This window comes from Ixodes scapularis, unplaced genomic scaffold (assembly GCF_016920785.2).
Source record: "Ixodes scapularis isolate PalLabHiFi unplaced genomic scaffold, ASM1692078v2 PGA_scaffold4__175_contigs__length_147842914, whole genome shotgun sequence".
NCBI lineage: Eukaryota > Metazoa > Arthropoda > Arachnida > Ixodida > Ixodidae > Ixodes > Ixodes scapularis.
The window spans coordinates 5,757,787-5,780,768 of record NW_024609879.1 but is presented as its reverse complement, the minus strand read 5'-3'; the positions used below and the strand labels follow the sequence as shown (position 1 = coordinate 5,780,768).

Genomic DNA, 22,982 nt, shown 5'->3' with positions numbered 1-22,982 from the left:
GTACTAGACTTTTTTCCCTTTAGCAGAGCAAACACTGGAGAGGGGTCGAATGGACTCGCTTCCTCTCCTCCCCAGCGTTTCCTCCGCGTAAGTGGAAAAAGTGGATGGCTAAACTGCGTAGAATGTAGTGCAAAGGCGTTTCATGATCTGAGTTGCTCCCGCTCTTATATCTAGGCTCTCTGGACACCGCCGACGCCTCGGACGCGCATCTGCCGGCCGCCACGCTTTAATCTCGTTCCCAAGAGTGACGCCAAAGTGGCGCTGAGCGGAGACCGGAAGCCCGAGGCCCCTCACTTCCGGCACTCTACGCCAACTTCCGGTGGCGCCGCGCTCCAGACATTTCTTTCGTTCGACCTCGTCCAGGGCCGAGGCCCCGACAGCAGAAAGCAAAAAATAAATAAATAAATAAATAAAGAAGAAAGCAGTTTGTGCAAATGGCGACGCGCACGTGTGGACGAGAGATACGCAAATGAGCTCGCCGGAGCAAAGTGTTCATGTTCCTCGCATTCTAATTTTCTCCGCATAAACATCTTATTATACGGGGAACACGCGCAGTTATGATCGCGTTGGGACCCGAAAAAAAAAAAAAAAGAGGTCGGACGCATCGGCGTGTGGCGCCTGATGCCACGCTGAATGCCGCTTTAAAGAGTTGCAGTGAATACACCGGCTCTGGACGTGCCTCTACACTCTAAAAAAAAAGGTCTCATAGGGTACACCCATAGGGGGTGTAAGTGCTTGTCACATATACTACACCCTTTGGGGGAATACAAGTGCACCCCAAATATGGGAGTTCGTGTACACCCATTGGTGTGGTGCACATGTACACCTTTTTCTACAGAAATCTCATTCGAAGGGAACACAGGTGCACCCCATTCACTGGTGTACGGCTACACCCTTTTCTACACCCAATGAAATGAAAGGGAACACAGATGCACCCCATTCGATGGTGTACCATTGCACCGCTTCATAACCCGCCTCACTCAAAGGGAACACAGAGGCACCCCGCTCAATAGTGTACCATTACTCCCCTTTCTACACCTACTGCTCTCAAAGGGAACACAGGAACACCCCGTTCAATAGTGTACTGTTACACCTCTTTCTACACTCACTGAATTCGGAGAGAACACAGATGCACCCGATTCAAAGGTGCATGGTCACACCACTTTATGCACCCATTTCATGACTTCAAAAACCTATTTAGGACATCAAGGAAAACAGTAAAAAATGTGTGGGCCCCGGTGATTTCAAAAAGGCAGGTAAACGGACACATGGTATTGTTTTCAAATATCATAGAAGTTTATTAGACAGCCTATTCCGTAAACAGGTACAAACTTGCAAGCAATCCGTGATATCTGAAGACGTACAAAGGAGCTGTTACACAACTGAAATGATTACTCAACCAACAAGAACCGGAGTGAGTCTTAGGTAGTGTCCAATCTGCCAGCAGCCGGTAGAATTATTTCCACACAATTCCACCGGCAGTCGCCTTTAATTCATCGAACGACGTTTTATCGACAGCTCAGATTAGCTTTTCCATATTAGCTTCTCTCCTTTCTTTTCTTGTAATGAGCCGCCCCAGAATGTATCCGCGAAGTGACGTGTATAGGTAGGACAGGTAGGCTAACATTTTTGTAATGAGCCGCCGCAGACTGTCGCCACGAAGTGGCGCGAACGGTTGGGCTGGGTCGGTGAGCACGCGCCTCAGAGATACACCGCGACAAAATGTTCCTACAGCGTGCATTTTGCGTAACGAGTGACGATGGAACATTGGTGTCGATGAAACGTGTCTACAAAACGTGTATCGACAAAAACGTGTTTTCACAAAACGCCAGGAGAATAAGAAAGTCAGTATTCCACATGCAGTGGTCGCATGATTGTAGACAGCTAATGGCAGGCGATTGCCGATAGAATTTCGGGGAAATTATTCTCCCGGCTGCTAGAAAATAGACACTGCCTAATTCTAGAGGTAATCCGGAACAAAGCGGTCAATTGTTGCAAAGGAGTAGGTTGCAGTGCACTTACGATGAAAATACCGGACTTGAGTTATGTAATCCGGTATATATGTTGACACGGGCACTGCAGAACCACACAAACACAAAAACGAAAAGAAGGGGTCCGTGAAGATTCAACACGATGTGGCAGAAGCAGTAATTTGCCGAACCGAACACCGAACACATCACATGAATTCCTTGGGCTTTTTTGAAGAAATCCCCTGTTGCCGATATACGCGTAGGACTTTTCAAACACTGGAAATCTTGGTACACTCGAATACGTTGTCGCGGGCGAAATCTACGGCAGCCCCGCTGGTCGCAGCACAGCACACAAGCAACTACCTATGCCGGGAAGCAGACATTCCGAGGTCGAAAAAAGCTACTACGTCATCCGTGAAACCTCTACCACATGATCACGCTCCTGCCGTTATCCGCGCTCAGACAGAGAAGTCGAGGCATAAAAAAAGCCTCCGCTTCATTGGTCCGGCAACTGCGCGCCTTCTTCCATGCTTTCAGCTTAGGAAGAGAAAGAAAAAGGAATGAGTCTGAAAATTGCAGCTCCTTCAAGGCCAAAAGGGATAATGAAGATAAGCCTCGCAAAGGCTTATCTTCAGGGGCAACCCAACAATGAAAGGATTTGTCGCTTATATCCTCTTGAAAGTTCGACCCAAAGTTAATAGTGCAGTGGATGCTATCCGTGGCCTTGGCCTTCAGGCAGGTGCCGTGCTCTGCCTTATCTTTAGCTTGGAGACTGTAGTCATGTGATCCTACCCGGAGACCCGATTGGCCTAAAACAAGCATAGCGTCCACTCTACTGTCAATACCGAGGGAACAGGATAGCTCCATACTTCCTAAGAAACTGCCCAACCCAAAAAGTGACCTCCACGGGGGAATCCAAGCACAAGCTGATCGGGGCACGTGGCTAGCGTGGCGGTGCATTGGTACACCCAGATGTTTTTAAGGGAGAGGGGGATGCTCATTGTCGGTTTACAAGCACACTGGCTGCTCAACGGAGGGTGCGTCTTTCAGGCAAAGGGTGCATGAGCGCCTGATGCACCCGCTTACACCCTTTTTTTCTTAGAGTGTAGGGACTTTAACACCGATGTAAAACCGCCACTTCCTCATTTGATGTCAGCTTTAGGAGACTAGTTACCTTCTTTGCATTACGTACTCATTTGATGAAGTCATTTGAATCAATCTGGCGATGCAGGCGAGTTGGTTTGTTTTTATTTATATTTATTTGCCATTTTATTTTGGGGTGGCAGGGACAAAAGGTGTATTCAAACACCTTACCCAGGTCCCGTACCCCATACAGGTTTCAGAGCGGCGCAGCTCTTACAAAGAACACACAGTATAGTATATAAAAATGAAATGCAAGAACATAAAAAGAGCAAGACATATGTACATTTCTAACGCAATGACATATCTGGTGGCATTTCTACACAATATTTTATACATGCTCGAACATGTAATCCCTTATTCTTTTTTTAAATATATCTGCAGATCTTGATTTAGTTGCCATATCGGGACTTTGTGGATGCATATTTGAAAGTTGTGTTAATCGCTGTTTCAATGTTTTGTTTACCATAATTAGTACGTATTTGGCTTCTATCATATTGCACACGTCTCAAGTTGTATTGGGTGTCTCTTAAGGAAATTGGAGTAACAAAGGACTCCGTATTGTTTTTGAGAGAATTGAAGATTACTTTCGCAAAGTTGAAAAATATGAACTGTTATGTAGTGAATAAATTATACTTCTTAAAATAAATATATGTGTGACCATTATAGCACAAGCATGCAATGGACCGACTTGTTTTTTTCTTTTGTCTACTAAAAGTATTTAAAGACTGCTTTTCAATGTCGTTCCCCAAACCAATGAACAGTAATACAGGTGAGAGTACACAAGTGCACAGTATAGTTGGCGCTTAAGCTATGTTGCTAGTAGAAGTCTTAGTTTATGTAATATGCCGATTGATCGTGAGAGGGTCAAACATAGTTTAGACACATAAGTTGCCCAGTGCAAATTCTCGTGAAACCACACGCCCAAAAACCTCATGAATTCAACCTTCTCTAATTTGTTTGAATAAAATTTCATATTGATGTCATAATTAAGTGCCTTGTTTTTTGTCTTGAAAACAATATATTTAGTTTTAGAAATATTCACTTCAATCTGGTTTATCACTAGCCACGTGGAGAGTTTATTTAACCAATCATTTGATACACTTTTGAGATGTCTGAGGTCATTATGGGACAAAAACATTGGAATCGTCTGCAAATATTACCATGTCCGCAGAATGCGAGATATGTACAATATCATTAATATAAACAATAAACTATAATGGTCTTAGAATGGATCCTTTGGGACACAATTTGCGATATGTTGAATATCAGATTTAACGCCGTTATAGACGGTAAATTTTTAACGAGAGCTCAAGTAATTGCAGATTCATTCTAGCGCTTTGCCCCTAACACCATAGGTTCTCAGCTTTGTTAACAGTTTTTTGTGCTTAATTGAGTCGAAAGCTTTTCGAAGGTCAAGAAATATTCCGATCGCATATTGCTTATTTTCTATATTGGTTATAATTTTATCTGCAACGTTTAGAAGGGCCATTTCCGTCGATTTATTCCCCTGAAATCCGAACTGCTGTTCTGAAATTATTTTGCGTTTTGTAAAAAAAGCTAGTTAGTCGGCTATTTATTGTTTGCTCTAATATTTTAGAAAAAACGGAAAATACAGAGATTGGCCTGTAATTATTGAAGACGTTTTGTGGCACCGCCCTTGTGCATAACGCAAACTCGCGCTACTTTCATTCGTCTTGGGAAAAGACGAGCTAATAATGGCATGTTGCGTGTATGTGTCAGCGGGGTGGATATTAGTTTAAAAATATGCTTAATTGGTTCTGATTTCAGGCCGTCCTCCCCTGCACCAGTACTGTTTTAAGACCATCAGTCAGGTTAATTATTTCTTCCTCATCAGTTGGACGTAAGAAAACTGAACTGATCACGTTAATCACGATTACAACTGGATGCAGCGAGCAGAAACACAAGAACAAAGGAAGGAATTTACAAGACGAGCGCTGAACGTCAACTGAATCTTTAATGAAAGGAAGACACCCAAGTAACGAACCATGCCGTTATAGCATCAAAGCTCAAGATAAGCTGTTTCTTTTTTATGTAATTAATCCGAAGTCTGGCTAACATTTTTTTTTATTTGCTGGATTAAGCACTAATCAACTGAAAAGGGGGCTGATCAGAATACAATTAAATGCAAAGGTGCAAGAGAGCTGGACAAGAATAACGAAAGTATTCTCAGGAGAAAGAGAACAAGAGGGACAAAGGACAAACACAAATCTCCAAGCACAGCTAGGCGACTGGTGCGCAACCGAAGAAAACCGCCTGGTCCGGGTATCGAACCCGGGACCTCTCCCTTTCCAGTGGAGCGCTCTACCAACTGAGCTAACGACGGGTTAGAAGTCAGTAGAGCAAACAGGTTTTATCAACTGCCACAAGAAGGGGAACGAGAGTTTTTGACCTTTGTTCCTCTTGTTTCCCTTCTCCAGGGATTATTTTCGTCATTCTTGTCCAGCTCTCTTGCACCTTTGCGCTTAATTACATGATAATCATAACCTTAAAATGCAAGCCCTTCACCCTTGTTGGTGTTATACTGGTGGCAGCTGATGAATAAATATTAATAAATAAATAATAAATATTTTATTGTCTCGTTTTTAACACAGCACATAGACCGGCCCGCAAAAGCATGGGTACGCTTGTCCGCGGGACCTGGCGTCCAACAGGTTGCTTAGTTAGTTATAACAAAGCATGCATTTTTTGCATGTAACTAAACCAAACCAAACAAAGAGAATTATACCCGACAAGAGAACAGGCGAAAAACGTGGTCCTCTTCAATCACCTGTCGTCTGACAGCACCATTGTCTCAGGTCTTGTTTTAGCCTTTCTAGGGAATCCGCGTTATGAAGCTGTTCTGGCAACTTATTAAAATAAAAAGGAACATAGTATGATCTTGCATTCCTTTTACATTTAGTATAAATCTTGGGAAGAATGAACTTTTCTGTTCGCCCCATAACTCGTTTTTTTTTTCTTAAAGGAATTTTAAAATCACTATTGTAGTAATGTTTTACCAAAATTACGTAACAGTGCAACCTCTCAGTAGTTCACACTCCCGCGGCATTCATTTTATTATCTTTCTCTACTTCTTCGTACATTGTCCCATATGTGATATTACAAGCAATTTTATAAAGTATATTATCGATTTTTGTTTTTTTATAGTTGGAACACATTCCGTATAGCGAGATTCCATAACGTACGATAGACTCACCCAGTGCGTTATGTACCCTCCTTCCCAGAGAAACGTTCGCCACACTACGCAACCTGTACAAATAGGCTGAGACGGCTCTCATTTTTTTGATGACATATTCCACATGATTATTCCATAAAAAATTTACATCCAGCTGAATCCCTAAATGTTTAGTTGTTAGAACATAATCTAAAGGTACGCAGCTACAGGTTTTGTAACTCTCTGAATGAAGGAACAGTGGAGCTGACAAGTTAACATGTTTGTACGGACTATGAAAGCACATAAACTTAGTTTTACTAGAGTTAACAAAAATATGGTTGTCAGAAAACCATGCCATTAATAATTATATATCTTTCTGGAAAATTGAAAGTGCGCTTGTTTCATCGCTATGTTCTAGTACCAAGGCTGTATCGTCTGTATATTGATACACTCGAGATGCAAGAGGCAGTGCTCCAATTTGATTTACGTAAATATTAAACAGTAAAGGTCTTATTGTTGACCCCTGTGGTACTCCCGATTTAATTCGGATTACATTACCTCTACAGTCTCTTATTTTAACCAGTTGATATCTATCCGTAATGTAATCCTGCAAAAATGTATAAAAAGGCCTCCTAAAACCCATATTTCGTAGCTTTAATAAAAGTTTTTCGTGATCGATTGTTTCAAAAGCTTTTGTAAAATCGAGAAAAAGGGCTAACGCAAAATGATTCTTGTCTAGACTGCAGCCGACATAATCTGTAAAATCTTGCAGCGAAAGTTCAATGCTTTTATATTTACGAAATCCGTACTGGGATGAGCATATTAAGGTATACTTTTCACAATATGAAGTCATTACATTGAATATCCATTTTTTCATAATCTGTGCAATAACTGGCAATATAGAAATAGGTTTGTAACTTGAAACGTCCTTTCTATCGTCATTTTTGTATAGCGGTCTAACTATAGCGGTTTTTAACTCTACCAGGACTTACCCCGTTAAAAACTGTCGTTTATTATTTTTAATAAAACTTCTTTTAGCTTAAAAAAATTGTGTTGAATATTCCTTAATCGTATTTTATCAATCCCCGCAGGTTTTGCCAGTGACATATTTTTTATTACATCTTCAAGGTCTATTTCTGTCATCCGTGGTAAGTATGCAGAATGCAAACTACCATCGTAATCCTCTGGTCCTTCCCCTTGATATCTCATCCTTTTTCTAAGATCAGCGACCCTTTGAGCAAAAGAATCGTTAAATTAATTACACAATGAGACAACGTCGTTATCTCCAAAGCCTTTGCAATTGTTTCATCAATTGTTTGCTTCCTTTTTGAGCCGGTGATTTGGTTGATCAAGTCCCACGTCCTCTTTAGGTTTCCCTGGCACTTCTGAAATCTATTAGTGTAATAAAACGTTTTTGCTAGTCTTATTTTTGCGGTTACCTTATTACGTAACTTTCGAAATTCTGATCTTATTTGAGTATTGTCGGCGTTTGCCTTACATATATTCCATAACCTATCTTTCAAGACATAACGTCATGATTTCATCATTTATCCATACATTATCTGGTTTTCTTTGTTTCAGTTTAACTGTTTTTCAACACTGCTCATAAATGGACCTCATCTTGTGACTGAACCTTTGATAAGCAGTAATATGGTCGTATTCCAATAGTGACCCCCAATTATATGCTCTTATCATTTTTTCTATTCTGCTATTGTCTAGAATACGTTTATAGACCGTCTGTTCGGTTCCCCTAGAATTTACTCCCAATATATACAAAATAGTGGTCGGAAACGTTTTGCATAATCACCCCTGAAATTAACTTGAGATCGCTGCCTCTAACAATGATATGATCAATACGCGTTCAATACGGGAACGCGTTAGACGCGTTCCTGTATTGATAAAACCTGTTTGCTCTACTGACGTCTAACCCGTCGTTAGCTGAGTTGGTAGAGCGCTCCACTGGAAATGGAGAGGTCCCGGGTTCGATGCCCAGACCAGGCGGATTTTTTTCGGTAGCGCACCAGTCACCCAGCTGCGTTTGCAGATTTGTGTTCATGGCAGCGCGAAACCAAGTTCTGAAGGAGACGATTCTTTGAGCGAAAGGCCAACACATGACTACATATGGCTCCAATGCCTGTTTCGAGTCAAACAAGGGAAACATGCCGTCGAAGGTGCAGCTTCTGGGTCTGTTTTGAGAAAGCCAGGCGGATAGACTACCTCCAAAAATCCTTGCACGGAACACTGCGCGCGCTGCATTATGGGACCTCTTTGTCAATGAAGAGCGACGTTTTTGGCAATGGACCTTTTTAGCAATGGGGCTCTTTGACATTATGGGACCTGTTCGGCAATGTTGAGGAGTTGATCGGTTTTGGTTTCAATTGCACTGTTGACGAAATAGTGAGTCTCAGCCCTGCATAAATATGAAGTCAGCGCTCGCTCGCATTACACCCAATCATCTTCGTGAGAGCCTCCGTCGAAACACGGAGCTCCAGTGGCCCTAAGGACATCACGAACTACCAGCGGCCCGAAGGGCCTGCCTCGACTCAGCGTGGAGAAGGAATACAGCGGACCGCCTCCCACAACTTTATGGCGGCCCGGATATACCAGTCCGGAGTGCTGCATGGTCCTCCTGGCTCACGGATCACTTCAGAAGCTGAGGACACCGATGAGACTAAAACAGAAGGATTTGTCCAGTATACCTTTCCTTTCATCTGCTGTCGTAGTTCTACGCTTAATTGCAAAAAAATCTGGCAGTTGGGGGAGCCCCCAAAACGTCAACAGTAATGTGAATATAAAGAAAATCCCATATTCGAAAATGCAAGCACTGCGTTTTGGTCGGGACGGAATGTCACGAAGTGAGATTGGAAAATTGAAACCGACACAGTTGCCAATGGAGTTCCGATATATTTTGCGCAGCACTACTGAACAACTAGGCCAGCTTCGATTTTGCAAAAGGTCTATTAAACTTTTATGCCAGGTCAAATTACCTCATGTACAGCGTGAAAGCAGAGACTGACGAGCTTTGAACGCAAGCTTCCACCACCTATTCCGCGTTCAAGGAGCGATGCAACAATGTTTGTATTTTGCGCAAATACCGCTTAAAACGGATCCCTAACGTTAATGACCCATGAAACACGCGTTCGTTTTTCACGCCACGCAATAGAAGTCGCAGAAAAAAATTTAAGAAAAACGAGCAGCGTTCACCCCCTCAACTCGCAGCCAAAACAAGCGGCCACGTGATCTGGAGCCGATTATATGCCGCCAGTGTTGATCATAGCCACGTGCTGGGGTTGGCAAAGCGCAGGACACGCGCTGAGTTCCAGATAAAATTGGGGGGGTTGTGGGGATATTTATACAGCGTGTAGTTGGTCAGCCATTGAAGTTGCGACAAGTCACACGCTGTAGATGAGCAATTTCGCCAGTGCAGTACAACCGCTAGCCTGGGGTCTTTAACGTGCACCACGCAGTAGTGATACACGACCGCACGCCGGTACGATGCTCATCCAGATCGAAACGGGCAGGGGTGGGGCTCGAACCCAGGATCCCTGGGTTCTGCAGCTGAGTTCCAGACATTGTTATGGCTCGGCTGTTGTCATCGTTGCAGCGATTAGACACGGGTCACAACCCGAATGCTTCTCGAGCTAGCAATTGTCACAAGCCCAAGTCGAGTGCCCACGCAATGCTCGGGTCCAATCTATGAACCGCATTCAAATATCGTCACTTGGGTGTACTGCGATCCCCGAGTTACTTCATCAAATTTTGCAAAGGAGAAATTGAATGAAAATTATCGCTTTTGTCCTTAAAATTACACCGCAAAAAGGAGTTTCTTGGCCAATGGCGTTGCGTGTGAGTATCCTTGAGTCCCAGGTGTGCCAGTAAGCTTTAGTAAGTAAATTTGATGACGTAACTCGGGGATCGCAGTACACCAAAGTGACGATATTTGAATGCGGTTCATAAATTGGACCCGAGCATTGCGTGGGCACTCGACTTGGGCTCGTGACAATTGCTAGCTCGAGAAGCATTCGGGTTGTGACCCGTGTCCAATCGCTGCAACGACGACAACAGCCGAGCCATAACAATGTCTGGAACTCAGCGCGTGTCCTGCGCTTTGCCAACCCCAGCGCGTGGCTATGATCAACACTGGCGGCATATAATCGGCTCCAGATCACGTGGCCGCTTGTTCTGGCTGCGAGTTGAAGGGGTGAACGCTGCTCGTTTTTCTTAAATTTTTTTCTGAGACTTCTATTGCGTGGGGTGAAAAACGAATTCGCGTTTCATAGGTCATTAACGTTAGGGATCCGTTTTAAGCGGTATTTGTGCACAGTACAAAAATTGCTGCATCGCTCCTTTAACAATTAAGCTGAGGGTGCAGCCAAGGCTACAAGCGCGAGCTCGCCCGCGCTCCTGGCTTTGAGGCGAGCCCTTCTTGCGCGAGCGCTCGGTCTGCGGAAGAACGCTTCAAGGTCACAATCTCGGGCATGTGGCACTGACTGGGGTCGAAGCTTCAAGGTGAACGGAGTATATATTCGTTCTTAAAAGATATGCGCGACTCCAGCGACCTATTGGCAACGTGCGCGATCAAAAGCGTCGCTGTGGTCGGCCTTCTACGATTGGCCGAATGGTGACTATGACTTCAGCAAAGGTTTTCTCATCGACGGATATAAGAGGAATGTAAGAACTTCAACTTTGGTGGTGTTGGCAGTGTTGCTTTGAGAGCGCTAAGCTTTCTAGCTTTCATCATGCTTATTACAAACACCATCGAACTTGTTGTTCACAAGGCAATGACGTCACGAAAGGTAACCAAACGAGGGCGCCACCGAAACATCTCGTCGCTAATAGGGTCTCCACTATCGTGCGAACATGGCGGTCGTAGACAGGTCATGACTTGCCATGCGCCAACTCAACCCGTCAACGCTCAAAATGGTTTGCCATAATTTATAATAAATATGTATTAAACCTGCGGCGATGTGTTGACGTGAGTGAGTTTCCGGAGGCTGGGCCTTCATCCGGGAAACGATGGAAGGACTCCGGTTCCCGTGAACGCTGATAAGCGCACAATGTCTGGTTCATGCGGTAGCGTAGGTTGCTTTCAGAGCAACCTGGGCAGCGTGATTCTACCACGGTAACAACAGAGTCCCAGGGGAAGCTGTTCCATCGCGCAAACCGCCAACAACATGCAATCACGGAAGCCACAAGGGAAGAGCAGAAGTCGCGAAAGTACCTGTTTCGTTCAGCTCAGTATTTTTCCCGCCAGGTGCCATCCGTTTTTCTGGAGTCGCAAACGGCGTCGTAGATAGGGCCTCAGCCATTAGTAAATTCACTTTTAGCAAAAAATAATGGGAGTCTGGGAGAAAGTGGTTTTGGTAAACGAAGATAAAAACTGGCAATGTTTTTTCTCTAAATTATATCTTCTAAGGTCCCTCTCATCCATCTACCCACTAACGAACTGACCAATAAACTTGTTCCAAACTCGAAGCGCCTCATTGCGGCGTAATGTCACGCTTGGCATTGTGAGAATCAGTGGGAAACAAAATCCATACGCGCTCCCTCCTTGTCCACAGGTTACCAGAATGCAACACGAGCGGTGACGGATTTATGGCAGTAGTCTATCCGCGCGACATACCCAGAGGGGGCCAAATATTGACCACACTTTAATATAATGTCTTCTTTCCAATATCAAGGAGGTCACATGCGGTTTTTGTGGGCTATTTTTTGTCACATGCAGCACGTATACATTATCAGTACGCATTAGATAAGATCAAAGTCAGCCATACAAAAACAATAAATCAATTATCTGCGTCAAATCGAAACAAACGTTCGTTTCTGAAAACATGTGACGCATCATGCCCAGGCCTTTCCGAATACACCATTCAGAAAGTCCATAGTCCTTGATTCAGGAGGACAGAAGGGGACGAACACAACACAACGCCGCTTCTGTGTTCCAGAGTCTCGCGTTTTATTACCACGAATCACTACCAGGTAGCTTGTTTCTTTAAGTATTGTTGCAGTCATTCAGAAAGCTCAGTCTGCGGCGAAAGAGGGAGTGCGGGAACGAACTGTGTAGCACAACAGGGGCGTGCGGGGAAGAAGCCAGGAGAGTAGGTGTGTTACTCTGTCCCTCTCCCTCGCGCCCTTCAGCGCCACGTGGGGATGCTGAGGGGGCGAAGAGGAACACGCGGGACGTCTCATAACTAAATGCTCGTTTTGCGCGCGACCTTTTGGGACATTTGCGAAAGGTTTATCTATACATTGCGCTATAATTTTAGCTTCATTTTGCCAGTGCATGACTTGGGCAGAGAATCGATATCTTAGTGGTCGTCGCGTCAGTTGCCAAATCACGTAAGTTAATTTCATTTCGGTCAGGTGACTGTAGCATGGGTCCTCCATTTTGTCGCTAAGGGGTCTGCTCGTGTCCCCTTAAACGTGCGACCTCATTTGTAACAAGGAGGGAAAAGTAGACTCGTTTCTCATTTGAAACTTCAAGCGGGCAACCCTTCGAACATTGTTAATGATCGATTCTTCTTTACGTGAGCATTATATTCTTAGAGGAAGGATATAAACATATTCATATCTCAGTAAATCGACGTTTTGTGAGCCCTTCAAGCCCGGGGAGTACAAAAATAGTTTGTTCGCTTTAAAAAAAAAAAAAAAAAAAAAGCTCCCAATGACGCGGAACCAACGCAAGCCGCGCCATCTGACGGCGCCCAGCTGACACCACCGACCTTCCTGCAGACAGGGGGCGCACATTTGCAAGCCGAGGCGCCGTCGTAGAGCGACCGCGCGACGACGCTCTTCGCCAGTTGTTCCCCCGACAGAGGCAGCTCCTTGATGCATTTTTGATGGCGCTATAAACGCTCTTTTCCCGGGAACTGTATCGGGTGTCTCCCTCCCGGTCGAGTTCGCGGCTCGTCGAACTTTGCCTTGTCACGAACGATGGTACGGGACGTCAAAAAAGAAGAACGGACAGCCGTCGGAGGGTAAACAGCGACAACCTGAAAGAACCAAGCTGTCGTCGAGAAGCGTGCGCACGCAAGAATCTTGGGTTCCGTCTTTTGCTGCTGCATGAACGTCTACTTTAAAAGCGCGCGCGGAGTCGAAAGTACATAAACTAGCGTTGGGAGTATCGTAAAGAGTCGCTCGTTTTGTTGTTTTGTTCTTCGCTGGTGAAGCCTACTTGCACGCGGCCGGTTTTTGCCGTTTTTATTGTCGTCTCCATGAACAAAAGGATGGAGTGTTTGTTTTAATAAAAACTCCGAAGCGGGTTGTTTCTCGAGCCGTCTTCCGGTTTCGCGGCCGTCTCCGCGTTTACAGTGGCGTTTGCCCAAGGATAGAAGGCTTCAAAGGGTCCTCCATTCGAGAAGCGTGAGTTCGCAAAATGAACAGTATGTTACGCGAGAAGGAGGAAATTAAATTTTTTTCCGTCTCACGATTGCATTCTAGTATTTTATATTCTTTAGCCGCCGCAGCCCAAGTCTTTCCACTGTAGGATATAAAGCATATGAAGATATGAAGATTGTTCTGTGTATATCGTGCACACTTGTTATTGCGACATTATATGTCAACGTATTCAGGATCACTCTGACAAGACAGCTGTACTTGTCCCTCTCTGTTGCATGAGATTTCCTATAGTATGGACAGCGCTAGGGCCAAGGACTAATAGAAGTAGAGAAGACGGATGCTGACTAGCAACTGAGGTTTTAGTACACAAGAGTAAGAAAGAGAAAAATAAAATGTAAATGAGAGATAAATAAAAAAAGCAAACTGGGGAAGAATAGACAGATTTTCTTAAGCGTTGAGTGCATGCGTGACGCCGCCATAAGTTCAGTTCGCAGGAGGCAGGCGCACAAAAGGGCTCGTGACATCTCGCGCTCTACACGCGCAGTGCTCCAGCGCGCTTGCCGCTTATGCGGAGAAAATAAAGTTCCCTCGATGCATTGCGTGGAGTAGAGAGAGAGAGAGACATGCTTATTGCAAAGATGAAGAGGTTATGGTGCGGGAATTTGCAGGATGTCTACTTCATACATGGGACTAGCAGAAAGAGGTAAAAAAGGATAAACAAAAAAGAAAATGAAAGAAAAGTTTTAGGGTGGTTGTCAATTACTTTTGGAGCGTGTCCTCCGGAGTTTTATAAAGTTTGATCACTTGGAGAAGACAAATCAATGAACTCGTCGATTTGACTCCTTGCGATGTTGATGACCATGGCCCCAGGAGATGATTGAGCGTGAGCGCTTCTCCGTTGTGAAAAGCCAGGCAGTCTATCATTTGATTTCATTAATCAGCTTAGAGTGCGCAACGACAAAGCACGTGTTCCAGCGTTTCTATGACATCATTTCCTTGCAGGGAGAGGAGTCCAGTTGGCCTGTGAGATTTAGGTAATATTTCGTTGAGGTCACGTTCAGTCGTATTCGTTGAAGAGACGAAGACGAAAGAGACTTTTCTCACCTTTCGGAGACGAAAGGTGAGAAAAGGGTCACCTTTATGAAGGTGTCTCTAATGATATTGTAGAGACACAAGAATTGGCCGACCGACTGGTACGATAAAAAACTGCATTTTTAGAATCGCCCATGGTCTCGCAGTCGGTGCTCGTAGCTCGAGCGCGGCGAGCCTTAGCTCTCGCACCAACATGGTTATTGGGGGATATGAATCATAAAATGCACACTACAATATAATAGATTCGCCCAAAGGGTGTTCACTAGAGCCGCAGTAATGCGGCTAGTTGTAGCTCCGTCGTCTGAACGTGAGAATGGGATTACCAGTCTGGATGCAAGATGCTGAGCATTCTTGACAGCAAAGTCAGGACTTTTGTTGACTTATAACGCCGAAATGGCTCGGGGTCTACTGTAAAATTAGTGTAGAACCATTATGTATAGCCTTTTTATAAATTTTCAGGATCTGACGTACGAGCTGACCATTGAGGTTCTTGTATTTGGTATATTTTAGGCTCTGAAGACCTGCCCTTGAATCAGTAAAGAGTGACCAATTATTTGGGGCACTCGCAGAGATGAAGTGAATTGCTACTCTAATTGCTACTAGTTCTGCTGTCGTGAATGATGTCATATGGCTTAGCTTTCCCTGGAGTATTTTATTTATTGATGGTATAACAAAGCCGTAGCTGGAAGTTTTTTGAGTAGAAGAGCCATTAGTGTACACATGAATTCGGGAACGCTGATGTATATTAACGGTTTCTAGAAAATGTTGCCTCAATACCTCCATTGTAGTATGTTTTCTTCAATGTATCCCTGTAAAATCTAGTTTTATAGCATTTACTGTATATATCCATGGTGGTGACAATGCAATGACAACTCTTCTGGTTCAAAATCACGTGGACTATCTGAGTTTTGAACATTCACAATTTGGAAAAAGCCAGACGCACTTCTGCTGTTTGCGATGTCTTCTAGGTAGTGGTCTCTGTGCACTGGGAGGGGGCGGAGGTGTGATCGAAGGGCTTCTTGAAGTCTGAGCGCACCGATTGGAGCAGCCCCTGCCTCAGCTACCGTTCCGACATTTGAGGTGCATCTTGGGAGCCCTAGACAGGCTCATAGAGCTTGAGCCTGCATACCCTCCAAGGTTCTTATACTGGTATAAGAACCCATGAAGTACCAGTAGGCCGTTTTGGAGGAGGCCGACAAAAAGGACCTTATATAGTTGAAGAAGTGCAGCTACACAGGTGCCCCACTTAGTGCCACTTATGAATCACATGAGGTGAATAATGCCGAGAAGCTTTCTTTTCATTTGCTTTATATGCGGTGTCCATGTCAAAAGACTTGTCCAGAACTATTCCGAGGAATCTCTGTGGGTTTTCACATATGATATGGGATAACCATCAGCTGCCAGACAGTACCTATGAGTACTCGTTCTGGTAAATATCATAGAAGCGGACTTTGATGGGGATAGAGATAGTCCACAGTGTTGTACGAAGCTGGAGATGATCTCAAGTGATGTTTTTAAGCGGATCCAACTAAATAGTTGGGTAATTGATGACGTCCATATGCAGATGTCGTCCGCGTAAAGAGAAATTCTGACGTTTCAGGGAAGTTCGTTAACGAGTGCCAGGAGAGTAATACTTAAAAGTGTAACACTAAGAACTCCGCCTTGCAGCACGCCTAGAGATACTGTACGCTCAGTCGTCTTCCCGTCTGCTGTCAGCATGTGAACTATTCGACTATCTAAGTAGCTTAATATCAACGCGTAGAGACGTCCTCCTATTCCGGCTTAGCTTAGGACGTCACAGATAGCCTTGTGACTTATTGAGCCAAACGCGCCTTTTATATCAGGAAATACAGCGGTAGTGATTCGTCGATATTTCCTTTGTACTTGAACGCTAGTTGTGAGATCAGGGACGTCGTCAACGGAATTCCTCCCACGTCTGTGGACTATACAGCGAATCGACGGGAAGATCTCGCTCCTTGGCGGCATGGCAGGGTGAGAACTTTCAATTTTTATGATCATGGTTTCGTTTCTTGTTTCTACTTTTCGCTGAATGCATACTTGGGAGTGGTTTGGTTCTGGCCTGGAAGCAACATATTCGAATGCTGGCGCTACTTGTAGGTGCAGAACTAAATAAAAATGACTTCATTTATGGGTTCAGATTAGGATGTCTTTGGAAGGTATGCAAGTGATAGGTTATTGCGGTTGCAACCAGCACATCAATTAAAAAAAGAAACAAAAAAAAAACAACAACAGAGATACATTGTGTCGTTTCTGCGTATCCAAATCGGAGCGCAGAAATGATCCGCTAAAACTAACTAGTAGGACCTATATGTTAGCGGGTGTTTGAGCTGTAGTTTGGAGTGCACGCAAGCGGAATATGGTTCATTGACCAGTTTACTACTTATCCATGCACCAAAGCCATATACTAACAATTTAGCTGGAGCCCCTTCAGGCTCCCGAAGGAATCTCACCATACACCAGGAAGTTCTATGGAGCAAAATATTATTATTATTAATTATTATTATTATTATTATAGCGCGATCGGCACATCGAATTCAAGAATAATTTTGATGTTTGTAATCCAAAATACCAGATCGAAACACTGCCAGTGTTTTTTCTCAAATACGGAATTACTTCAGTTGCACTTTAAAGAAGAGCATTCTTTTTTTCTTTTTTGTATTTTTATAACCATTTTTTATTACATTACCTTTCTTTGGATTAATATGATTTCCTCCTTTTTCGTTCTATTTCCTGTAGAAGCGGTCAAATACACATTCCGGATACTGCTTTGATGAACTCGAGCTACTGTACGGCCTGCATGGGACAAGCTGAAAACTGACAGCTTAGAAATGTGCTTCGGAATGTATAAGCAACTGGCTTGCTTCTAATATTACGTGTCTCAAGGCACATTTACGAAGATGAAAACAAATTACTGCTGAGGAGCACGCTGTCAACCATCACTACAGCTAGCAAGGATGGAAACTAGAAAGATCTTCCCAAGCGAGCGCATACTTGACGCCCTACCTGCAAAGTGGTATTCCTGCAATGTGGCCCTGGGCTGTAAAAAATAAGACACAGCCTCCCGGTCTTGGGCTACGTGCCCAGCCGGGAAGCCTACGCCACCTTGAAAAACCTAAGGGGCGACAAATGCAAGGCCGCATCGACAGCACGAAACAAGTTGGCTACAGTTTGCTCGCACAGGAAGATTGTACTTTCGCAATGAAACTCGTCATAGGAGGGCTTGTTTTTCCTGGTGTAAATTCTGCAGAACACAACTATATTGTTCACCAATTGGTGATGCCCAGCCAGTGCCGACTTGTTACATGTCTGATAATGGAACTACTCACCAAAAAAAAAAAAGACCTCCGACTTCGACGCCTGTGAAAATTAACATGTGTTGTTGTCGCAAGAAAATGCACAAGCATTTTCTTGTGACATTTCTGTCGCAAGATGAATGCTGGCATTAATGCCAAAAATGCGAAGCAAAAGAAATGACAAGCTGAAACTCTACAATCAAAGACACTCGCTGCCAACCGTCACAGGTGTCAAGAAGCGAACTCGGACCAAGGAAGAGTATGTCGGTTGCCTGTGATGATAAGTTCGAGCTGAAGCATATGTTGGACTGCAATGAAAGCATTCAACTGAGGAACCTTTCTTACAAGATGACAGCACTATTATAAGTGGTGTCAGTGCAGCATCTAGAAAAAATAAAAAAGAAGCTATGGGGTCAAGGCAAAACAAATTAGTTCCTGTCCGGCCAGAAACATGCTCGCGCTTCATTCTCATGCAGAGGCAACAGCTCTCTGAAGTCGGCGAACCTGTGTGTGTGTGTGCGTGCGTGCGTGCGTGTGCAGATAGTCGGTGTCCTTGTAGCAGTCTAATACCCCATTCACACGACCGTAAAGGTACCTTTAGCTAAGGGACCTTTATTCTCTGCGGCCAATCAATTCACGATCTTCCGCGCGTGGCATGTACTCGCAACCCATGAGCACGGGCTGATTCGCCGATAGCAAAGGGACCTATGTTAAAGGTACCTTTATGTTGACCGTGTGAATGAAGTATTAGGGTATCTTGTGGTGCTACAGCGTAAATGCCAACATCCTGCACAGATATCGTGCGTCTCGGTGTCACAAGATCTACAGCATCCAAGATGCATGTGTATAAATATATTTCAAGACGGATATTTCATGAACTTATGCATACCAGGAGGATCGTTTCGCGGTGCTCAAAGGTGACCAATTTCTTATTTACAACTCTCTTCTGTATTGTAAATGCAAGCGACTTTGAATATGAAGCTCCCGTGCCCATTTCTGTTTGTGTACAAAACTTGTTTTTGGCCGCTCTAACTGTGGCGTTTCACAGACTCGGTACTGTCGAAGTACATCAGCTCAGACTTGTACACGTTACTGAAAAATAGTAAGGAATTACATTTACAATTACGCAGGGCTAAATTGTAATTTATTACAATTACAATTACCCTCCCATAAAAGTAAGTGACCGTTACCCCCAAAAGTAATCCGTTACTTTCTTGGCGTTACTTTCAACAATAGTTTCCTAAAAAAACAAAAAACAAAGGGAAGAAGGTTATTCAAGTTCTTATTTTTGCCACCTGTTCCATTTATTGACCTTGAGTATTTTGAGCAACACCTGACTCTCGAAAGTCTCGTCAGACATTTTGCGAAAGTTCTTATTCAATATGTCGACTGCTACGCTGAACACCCTTTGAACTGAGGCACTGGATGGGAGTGTCATATTGTTCCTCACGAATGCTTTATGCTCTGCATTGAGCTTCTTCAGCGAAGCAATGGAAGTACTATTTACCTCGAAGATAGAGCAAAACTTTGTCGTTGCAGCCGTTGCCTGATATTCGAGAGTTTGAGTAGAGTTGGTAACAGTAAGGTGATAAATAGAAATTAAATAAGGTTTGGCTCAATATTCTTCTTTCTTTGGTTCTGAACAGGTCGAGCCTCGGTTGTGACGTTGGTAAATAAGCAAAAGTTTCCAATGTATAAATATAAGTAATCGAGAGAAGAAAAAAAACAGGACACTCATAACAACAATTATTAGAACGTTGGTTAAAACAAGGAAATGTAAACGCACGTTTGCCAAGATACCTTTCTTGGTGCTGTTCGAAAACGCACGGAGCACGGACCGACTGCAGTTTACTCCGGTGTTCTCCAAATAGACGTCCCCTGATGCCACGGGCAGCGAAGAGCAGAGAACTAAGTAAGCCGCGCTACGAGTTTCACTCTCTCCTCAAGCCCAGAATATCAAGTCTACGTCTGCCACCATTATGTTTTACTTGTAAAAATATCTGCTTGAGATAAGATGCGTCCTGCTGGGGTAAAAACAGAAAAAAGAGGAAGACTATTACCATTTTCGAAATGCTCCCAAAAAGCGGAGTCCCAAAAAGGGTAACTGAGAGGCAGATAACCTGGCTGGGCATTCACAAATACAGTGGGCTACGGTGGCTTCCCGTCCAGCGAACATGAAGGCACTCTAAAGTGGGCCAACCCTAGAAGTTGGACTACACAAAAAAGTAAGTAGCTTTAAAAACAGGGTCAAATAAGGTGGACAAAGCAGAAAAAAAAAAACATCCCGTTTTTTAAGAGAGGATGGTAAGTGTGCATCAACGTATTAGGATGCTTGTGGCAATAACACCTTCACATATTATCACACCTCTTTTAGTGGATTTTAGGATAGACGGAGCGTTGTCTCGTGTTGTGACACTATAACCGAGAAGGACATTGTTAATTCTTTTCTGTGGCCTTACCGCCTTGAGGTTTTCGAAGAGGCATACAATCACTTGGTGTCTTCCTCTCCCCGCTTTCGATCGCAAAAAAAAAAAAAAACACAACAAACAAAAAAAAAAAAAAAAGAAGCGGATATACCTTGCGTTCCCACCTTTTTTTTAAGAAATGTTTATTTGGATTTTTTGACATTGTTGTTAGGGTCTAACAAAATAGACTCAGGGGCTTGGTGTTGCAGAAGAAAGGCTTTGCGGAGCTGTCTGAGTGCGAAGCCTCTCTTTGCGCTGGTCAATTCGCGTGACAGTGTCACTGCGCTCAACTTTACCAAAATGAAAGTGATCTTTTTTTTTTAGAAAGGGGGGGGGGGCTGGTTCTGAAAAAAAATGTAACGGATTACAAGGAATTCGTTACGTAAAAAATGTAAGGGAATTACTTTAAAATTACGCTAGAAAATATGTAATTATTCCGTTACTAAATTACCGATAAATGTAAGGGATTACAAGTAATTTCGTTACTTGTAACGGATTACGTCCAAGTCTACATCAGCGTATGGGGCAACGCTCGGGTATTACGGCACTTTTTTTTTTTTGCAAATATAAAGTTTTCGCATTATGACATTGGTAAGAAATAGGTCACAGGTGCCTTTTCGATGTAGTAACCAGATAGGTTGCTTGCTGCAAAACAAGTACTATATTTGAACAGGCAGAGTGCGTTGAGTTGCTGAACCTATACAAGCTTATCACAGGTCTAAGAAACGTTTTTCAGAATATGTGCAATACATTTTTCAAACTATGTACAATACATATGTGCAATACATTTTTCAAACCAGCACATCACAATTTTAGAATGTTTTTATTTTTATACTTCTCTGGCAATTCGGGTCCCGTTACCGTTGCATCAGACGTCCCTTAGGGTAGTGTACTCGGGCCTCTATTGTCTCTAATATATATCAGTGACTTACCATCATTAATTAAATCGACAATTATACTTTTCGCTTATGCTTGAGTTATTTACCGGAAAATGAATACACCTATAGTGATGACAATATTGTCCAAGGCGATTTAGATACAATATCATCACGGTGTTCTCTATGGCAAATGAACATTAACACCTGTAAATGCAAAGAAATGTCCGTAATTAAGTCCTCCACTAAAGCACTAAACCAGTGCTCGTTACTTTCACAACCACTAGAACAAACATTGTCTTGCAAGTATTTCGGCGTGTATTTTACAGACTCATTATGATGGATTGAGTAAATAACAAATAGCGCACTAAAAACACTTGGTTTGCGAAAAAGCCATTTGTATGAGAAATTTCTTCTGTTAAATAAACGCATAAATCATACAAGATTTATAATAACCATATAAGAACTATATAAGATATATAAGAACTATATAAGGAACTTCTTACAAGTGTCTTATAGGTTCTTATATATCTTATGAGGTTCTCATAGGGCTCTTATATGATTTTATGTATCTTGTATGATTCATATCTGTTTACTGAACAAAAATTTCTCGTAGAAATTAGATTTTTTAGTAGGGATCCAGCTTGATCCCATTAAGACAAAACTACTCGCACACAAAACATTTATCCTCCTAATAATAGAATACGCAAGCATATTTTGGAATCCACACCTAAATCACCTAATCTCGCGGCTCGAATCTTCACAACAAAGCAGCCAGATTCATTTATATGCACTGATTATTCATCCGAAACTAGTGTCACCGCTTTAAAAGCTAGCATAAATCTTCTTCGTCTAAAAAGAAGACGAAACATAGCCAGATTTGTTTTTTCAAGATGTATATTACTCAGATTCCGATTTTCGATCTACTTAGTGCTGGGCTGCCAATTTTATATAATCCATATTAGATAATTCCTGCCATTTCAGTGCCATACTTACACTTTACACTTTTTTTCCTTAGTACTATGCAACACTGACAGGAACAAACTACCTGACCATATTGTAACTGAGAGATATTCCATTTCACTTAAAAAGAAGTGCATGAATTTGTGTACCTGAACCTTGTTTTGTAAAACTGCATCACAACAATAACGTGCTAATAAGCGTTTTTGTGTGTGTGTGTGACTTTTTTTTTCGTTGGTGTCTATTTTTTTATGTTCAATTACTTTTTTGCCTTTTATTTTTTAATCCCCCCTGATGTAATGCGTCTTTGGATGCCTTTGAGGTGAATAAAATGAAATGAACTTAATGCCTCCGCATCATTTACTCAATTGTTACTGTAGTTCATTTTATCTGGTTTTACTACATCGATTATTGTCATTTCATGGGAATTAGTTTTTTATACAACTCCCATGTCGTTGAGAGAAAATTACACCATCCGATTTATAGCGTAAAACAATAACACATCTGTCTCAAAATATCACTTTCTTGTGTTCCACTACAATAATTGTAGGTTATAATAATTTTTCTGCGTTCTAAAATTCGTTCTTTAAATCACTCGGCGTTCACAGCTCTCATGCTAGCTCATAGAAAATGAATAGTGCGAAAACCCGCGT

The 22,982-nt window shown here is 43.0% G+C and overlaps 1 protein-coding gene across 1 annotated transcript in view; it reads right to left on the bottom strand.

Annotated features, from left to right (window-relative positions):
- The window catches only part of LOC8051611, a 246,865-nt gene that overhangs the window by 116,715 nt on the left and 107,168 nt on the right, over positions 1-22,982 (bottom strand). The window lies entirely within an intron of this gene.